The sequence below is a fragment of the Triticum urartu genome, chromosome 3 (genome assembly GCF_003073215.2).
Source record: "Triticum urartu cultivar G1812 chromosome 3, Tu2.1, whole genome shotgun sequence".
Taxonomy (NCBI): domain Eukaryota; kingdom Viridiplantae; phylum Streptophyta; class Magnoliopsida; order Poales; family Poaceae; genus Triticum; species Triticum urartu.
In genome coordinates this window covers 258,025,397-258,032,645 of record NC_053024.1, presented here as the reverse complement: position 1 = coordinate 258,032,645, position 7,249 = coordinate 258,025,397, and positions in this window count along the sequence as shown.

The following is a 7,249-nucleotide window of genomic DNA, read 5'->3' as shown; positions in this document are numbered from 1 at the left end:
CACACGGCGTGACGGATCAGGCCGCGAGACTGCACGTCTTGGGGAGAGGACACCGTCTTGATGCGGAGGAGGCGGGGCGCTCCGTGAGCCGCCCGTCTCGGTGCGAGGGCACCATATTGATGCAGAGGCGGTGAAGGCACTCCGTGAGCTACGTCGCCCGTGGCTGGGGGAGGGCGAGGCAGCGAGAGGGATGGTGCAGGAGAGCCCCAAGCGGCGATGACGTGCTCGGCGATGCGGTCCAGCCAGTCCTCATAGAGGTCGTTGACCGGGTGGTAACACAGGAGCTCGCGTGCCATGAGCGGCGCGGCCAGCGTGTCCGTGGGCGCGCGACGAGCGTCGGATGATGGGCCGGCCGGAGTCAGCGACGGGGTGGCCGTGTGTACGTTCCACCACATTGAGGGGTGCAGTGATGACGCTTGTTGCTCGTTCATTGTCAGGCCAGTGCCGGCGTTGGCAGCGGGTGATGGAGAACGGCAGGGAGGTCCACCAATGGTCGCCGTCTGAGCGACGCGGGCGGCGAGGGCGGCGCGGCGCTCAGCACGGGCTCGGCGAGCGTCAGACATGGATGCGATGGAGTAGTGGAACGCGGATCGATGGAAGAAAAGCTTCAGCGCACCCCTACCTGGCGTGCCAAATTTTGGATTACGGGTTCCGGAAAAACCCTTGAGGTTTGTACTCTGGTTTGCGCACGAAGATATCTGTCCCCCTAGCTCACACTCTCACCATGATCTCAAAGCCTAGCTCACCGAACCCGAGGAACAAGAGACACAAGAGTTTATACTGGTTCGGGCCACCATTGTGGTGTAATACCCTACTCCAGTGTGGTGTGGTGGACTGCCATGTAGGCTGGGGATGACCAAGTACAAGGGAAGAACAACCTCCTAAGGAGAGGTGTTCTTGAGCTCGATGAGCTTGTGTGTGTCTGGAGGGTCTGAATGATCCGTCCAGATCCGATCAGATCAGATCCCCTCCTATGGTGGTGGCTAGTCCTATTTATAGAGGCCCGGGTCCTCTTCCCAAATATTAGGCTGAAGGGATGCCACAACGGCAAATTTGAAGGGGGACAGCTGGTACAAGCTATGATGACAAAATGTGGTCTTCGTCTGCCAAAGGCTCTAGTGGTGACGTCGTTGTGGGCTCCGTGATGACCTCCGTCTTGCCGTCCTGCTGGTCTTGGTCTCGTTGCACCAATATAGAAACCTTTTCCTGATGCCTCAGGACTCCTCGTCTGCACCTGCCTCTTTAGTGGCAAAGAGGCAACTGGTACTCTGTGCCCGCTGGCGCCTGCCTTGCCTTGGTCGTCATGCCTCACATCACGGAAACCTCACGAGGTGCCCCTCGCCTTGATCTCTCCGCTCCTTGCGAGCCAGCCTAGTGAGGCTACCCCTGAGGAGGTCTTGTGTCATCCGCCTCGCGAGGCTTGGCCCCTCGTGAGGATCTTGAGTGGTTGTTGATGAAGATGGGCCGTACTAGGTCGCTGGATGAGCCACGCCCTGGGCCGCAGGCAGGCAAGTCTGGGTACCCCCATTCCTAGGACGCCGACATACTGGCCCTCCGGGCTACTCTTTTAGCTTCCTCTTGCTCATCGGGAAGTTCTCTGGTTTGGAGGAAATGGACTATGTGCCTTACCCAAGTTGGAGCCTAGGGCTCAGCAACAGGGACTAGCGGCACCTCCTCATTTTCGGGAGTGCATTCCTTGACTACGGGGACCAGTGGCCCGACAGGAGGGTGCAACGCAGCAATCAATGGAGAGTTGTTTCCGGCAGGGTCCCTACCAGGAGCCCCGGGAGGCTCTACCGAGAGAGGCTTACCACAGTCCAACTTCCTCCTCTTTGGGGCCATTGCTGGCACGGATACGAAGGGCTGAGTAAGATGGAGAACAAAAGTTCCTAGTTCCACAGGAACTTTTACACAACACACTTTGGCAGATTATCATCTATGCTGTTTTCCGCATGGGGTACGTGCTTTGTTTGCAATTCGTCAAAGTGGTCATCCAATCTCCTCACTTCCTCAACGTATGCCTCCATCAATGGACTTTGGTAATCCTTGTTGACTTGTGTCACCACAAGTTGTGAATCTCCACGAATGATCAACTTCTTGATTCCTTGTTATGTGGCAAACCTAGCCCGGCAAGGAGCCCTTCAGACTCTGTTGTATTGTTGGTTTCCTCCTCCCGGGGAAAGTGCATCTAGATGACGTACTTCAAGTGCTCCCTAGTGAGACCAATGAGAGGCACGCCAGCTCCTGGACCTTGCAGGGAGAAAGCACCATCAAAATACATAATCCATTCTTGGGGCGCTTCCTTGCCAGCGCTAACTGTTTCCAACACTTCTTCATCAGTGGTTGGCATCCATTCTACAATAAACTCTGCCAATGCCCTGCTCTGAATTGTTGATGTGCTCTCAACCATTAGGCCAAAGCTGGATAACTCCAAAGCCCACTCCACTATTTTGCCAGTAGCCTAAGGGTTTTGGAGTATCCTCTGCAGCAGGAAGAGGGTGACAACTGTAATCTCATGGGTTTGGAAGTAGCAGCGCAGTTTCCTTGAGGCCACGATGAGGCCAAAATTTAACTTTTTTGCACACCAGAGTACCTTGACCTAGCCCCCTGCAACAGGGAACTGATGAAATATACTGGGCGCTGTACCACTTTCTTCCTTGCCGCATCCTTGGGGTTGCACCTGATGTCGTTCTCTTCTTTGTCCTGATCCTCATCTGGTCCTGCCTGGGTTTTCTTACTCTATGTCTCCTCCAGTTCCCAGTGTGCCACTAGGGCTACACTAACCACTTGATTATTTGCCACTAAGTATAGCAACAATGACTCTTTTGGTTTGGTGGCAACCAGGGTGGGCACAGAGGACAAGTAGGTCTTCAAATCTTGTAAGGCTATGTACGCTTCTGGTGTCCACTCCATGGGCCCTGTCTTCTTCAAAATTTTGAAGAACGGCAGGGCGCGCTCGACAGACTTGGAGATGAATCTGCTAAGTGCGGCCAGGCACCCTGTCAGATGTCTCACATATTTGACTGTCCTGGGTGCTTGGATCTGCTCGATAGCCTTGATCTTGTCAGGGTTGGCTTTGATCCCACAATGGGACACGAAGAACCCAAGTAGCTTGCCGGAGGGAACGCCAAACTCACACTTCTTCGGATTTAGCTTCAAGTTGATCTTGCGCAGATTAGCAAATATCTCCTCCAAATCCTGGATGACGGTTGCTTTGTCCTTGGTTTTGACCACAATATCATCCATACAAGCCTCAATGTTTTTGTGCAACTATGGCCGAAAACCAATCTGGACTGTTCTTGCCAAGGTGGACCCGACACTCTTTAACCCAAAAGGCATGCGCACAAAGCAGTACGTACCACACGGGGTGATGAATGAGGTCTTCTCTTCGTCTTCCTTGGACATGAAGATCTGATGATACCCAGAGTATGCATCCAAAAAGGAGAGCAAATCACAACCCGAAGTGCGGTCCACAATCTGGTCAATGCATAGCAAGGGAAGTGGGTCCTTCGGGCAACCTTTGTTGAGATCTGTGAAATCTATGCAAAGTCTCCATTTCCCGTTAGCCTTGGGTACGACCACTGGGTTTGCTAACCACGTTGTACGCAGTACTCCTCTGACCATACCTACTGCCTCAAGCTTCTTAATCTCCTTGACAATGAACTACTGCCTCTCCAAAGCCTGCTTCTGAACCTTCTGCTTGACGGGTCGGGCATGTGGGCAGATAGCAAGGTGGTGCTTGATTACCTCCCTGGAAACACCGGGGATATCAGATGGTTGCCACGCAAACACATCGATATTTGCCCACAAGAAGGCAACGAGCGTTCTTTCCTATTTTTCATCAAGGATGGCGCTGATATTGAAGGTACCATCAATGCCAGCCAACCCTGCTAGGACCTTTTTTACATGCAGTGCAACGACCTTGGATTTCTTGTTGTTGGAACTCTATGGCAAGTCCTCAACAGGTGCAGCACACTCCATAGAGGTGTGCTTCCTGGATTCGTTGTTGGTGTCCCTACTATCCTTCTTCTTTCCTTTGTTCTCCTTGGCGGGAACTGTCGCTGCCACGGCCTCTGCCGTGAGTGCATCCTGTCACATCTTATCTACACAAATGATTGTGTCTTTCTCATATGATAGAATGGAAATGACTCCTAGTGGCCGTGGAATCTTAGAAGTGTTGTAGGCATAGTGGGATGCCGCCATGAATTTTGCCAGAGCTAGCCGTCCAAGGATCCCATTGTACAACAGGGGGAGGTCAACCACATCAAACACAATTTTCTCAGTCCAGTAGTTCAATTCTCCCCCAAATGTCACTCGCAACGTGATCTTTCCCTTGGGACGACTCCTGCCGGGATTAACTCCTTTAAACGTGCCCGTGACCTTTCGTTCTTCCTCTACTATCTGAAGCTTGCTGATTACCTTTGGGGAAATCAGGTTCAACTCAGCCCCGCCGTTAACCAACATCTTCGTGACTTTGAGGTTGCGAATTGTTGGAGAGACCAACAACTGCAAACACCCTACCGCGGTGGTGCAGTCAGGATGGTCCTCTTCGTCAAAGATGATGGGCGTGTGTGACCATTTGAGCGGCTTCCGAGACTCTGCCACTAGCTCCACAACATTGACCTCACGCCCCATCGTTTAAGTTGGCAGTGAGAGGACTGCAAAGATGCACCCCCGCCAATGCAGAGGACGTCAGTGGCCTTCTGGAATTCCTGCTCCCTGGTTTCCTCTTCATCCCCTCCATCACTCTCATCATTGCAACCTTCCTTTTCTAGGCCCCTGGCAGGTTTTCCTTGGTTCCGAAGGGCCTTGCCGGGGCGATTTGCTTCACCGCCTCGGCCCTTCCCGCCAGCGCCATTCTGACCCTTTTCCCTATCACGCTTCTCATATTCAGCCCTCTGCTTCTTGACGAGTTGCTCTACCTGATGACACTCTTGGAGATCATGGCCTTTGGTCTGATGAATCTTGCAATACGACCTATCGCCTTTCCACGCCTTCTCGGCAGCCGTAGCCTCCTGGCAGTCAGTGCACGTGGTAACTTCCTTGCCGGGGGCTTCCGCCTTAGCCTTCTTGCTGGTACTAGGTGCGCCCGATCCTTCGGTGGTCATCACTGCCTTATCCTTGCGCCTCTTGTTGTGCTTCTTGTTCTTCTTTTTTGACTAGTGGATTCATCGTCATCCTCTGAGTCGATGTCAACGCAATCCTCCTATCCAGGGAGTTTCCTTCCTTCCTCCACTCGAGCACACTTGTCCACAAGCTGTAAAGCTCCTTAACAGTCATGGGCAACCGCACGTTCATCTTGCAACGTACCATGCGGTTGCGCGCGTTGGATTGGAAGGCAGCTATCACAGTTGTCAGGTGAATATCTGGGATATTTCTGTGGACTCTGTTGAAACTCTACAAATACTTCCACAGAGACTCTCCTTCTTTATTTGGAGAAGCTGCAAGTCGCTGGGTCGTCCTGGTTCTTGATGGCCGCTCGTGAAGGCACCAATGAACTCATGGCACAGGCCAGCCCATGACGAAATGGAGTTCTCTGGCAGGTGCATCATCCAAGACCTCACATTGGACTTGAGTGCAAAAGGGAAGTAGTCGGCGAACACCTTCTCATCTCTTCCCTCGGCAGCTTGAACAACGATGGTGTAAATGCTCAAAAACTCTGCCGGGTTCAGCCTCCTGTCACTCAATGATGATGTGTGCCTCTCCCCTCCGCCGGTCCTTCGAGGCTCGTCATTGGCCTGGACGTGCTTGAGGGTCGGAAGAAGCCATCGAGAGGTCATCGGGTTCTTGATTCCGCGGCTCACACGCTGACTGCCACGGTGGGGCTGCACAGAGGGGATGGACCCTTCTGTACAGCCAGAAGCGTGGGCCGTTGTCGTCCCTTGGGGAGGTTGTGGCGGGCCAGCTCGTTGTGAGCCTCCAGCCTTGGCAAAGCCAATCATACTTTGAATGGTGGCTCTCCATTCATCCATCTGATCGGCCGGCGGCGGGAACCTCAACAGCACCTGGGCCCGCGCCATGGCCTCTATAGCGGTGCTTGGCATCCTCGATGATGATGATGACTGCATCATCGTCCGGGTTATGACACTGCCGGTGGTGACCGCAATGCGCCCTCGCTGTTGCGAACCAGCCCCTTGGACGGCATGGTGATGCAGTCGAGGCGCTTGAGGACTAGCGGCTCCATTGGGCACAATGGCGGGGTTGACCTGTTCCGAGGGAGGCACATGCCCTGTGGTCGCGCCCGTGATGCCGCAGACGGAGGGTGGCGATTCACCCCAGACCAAGTGCCACCGCTGTGGCTATGCCCTTCGGTGAGGAGAAGGGATACGGATGGAATAACCCCTTCGTTCGTACCTCGTGGAGCATGACCACTGGGATGTTGCTGATGCTGCTCTCCTCCGGTGCCTCCCGCTCCTGCTTCGGCCGCGGGGAGGTGGTGACAACGCCGCCTTCACCGACCATGTCCCCTGCATCCTCGTGCGCCCCTGTGTTCCCCGCGGCGTCAACGACCATGGGCGGCAGAACCCTCGAGGTGGACGGGTGAGCTGCGGCACTAGGCTTTTTCTTGGGCGCCATAGTCGATGGAGCCGTTCATGATGAAAATGGCGATGAAGATGACACACTTCTTACGCTTTCAAGTTCGTTCAAGTGATACCCCCTACCTGGCGTGCCAAAGATGTCATAGGAAACTAGAGACACCTATTGGACCGAGAGTCCCTTTCTGTTTCGACAGGAGGATGGCACGTTGCACAAAGAGTTGAAGAACGTGGAACAGCATGGCAGAGATCACGCGGGCAATCTTTACCCAGGTTTGGGCCGCCGTGAGGCGTAAAACCCTACTCCTGCTTTAGTGGATTGATGGTGGAAAAATGGTGGTGAGTGTAGCGCGCTTGCCCGGCAGGGTTGCCTTGAGGCCGGAGCGGCTGCGCGTATGAATATTCTAGGGGTGGATGAGCTACCCAAGTGTCCAACCCTGTCTACGGTTGCCTTGGGCCTCCTTTAATAGATTAAAGGGTCACCACAGTGGCAAATAAGTCATTATACACTGATTTGATAGCAAGCACTCCTATCATACCTAACTCTACAGGATGATAGAGTGCATTAAATGCGCCGCTCGACCTCACACCACAGCTTGTCTGGCAGGCCCTACCGGGCTGTTTTGCCAGCTCCGTGCCTGCTTGCTTGACACGTTGTAGGACGGGTGTCGCTTGGAGGTATTTTCTAAAGGAAGTGGCTGCCAAATGGCAAA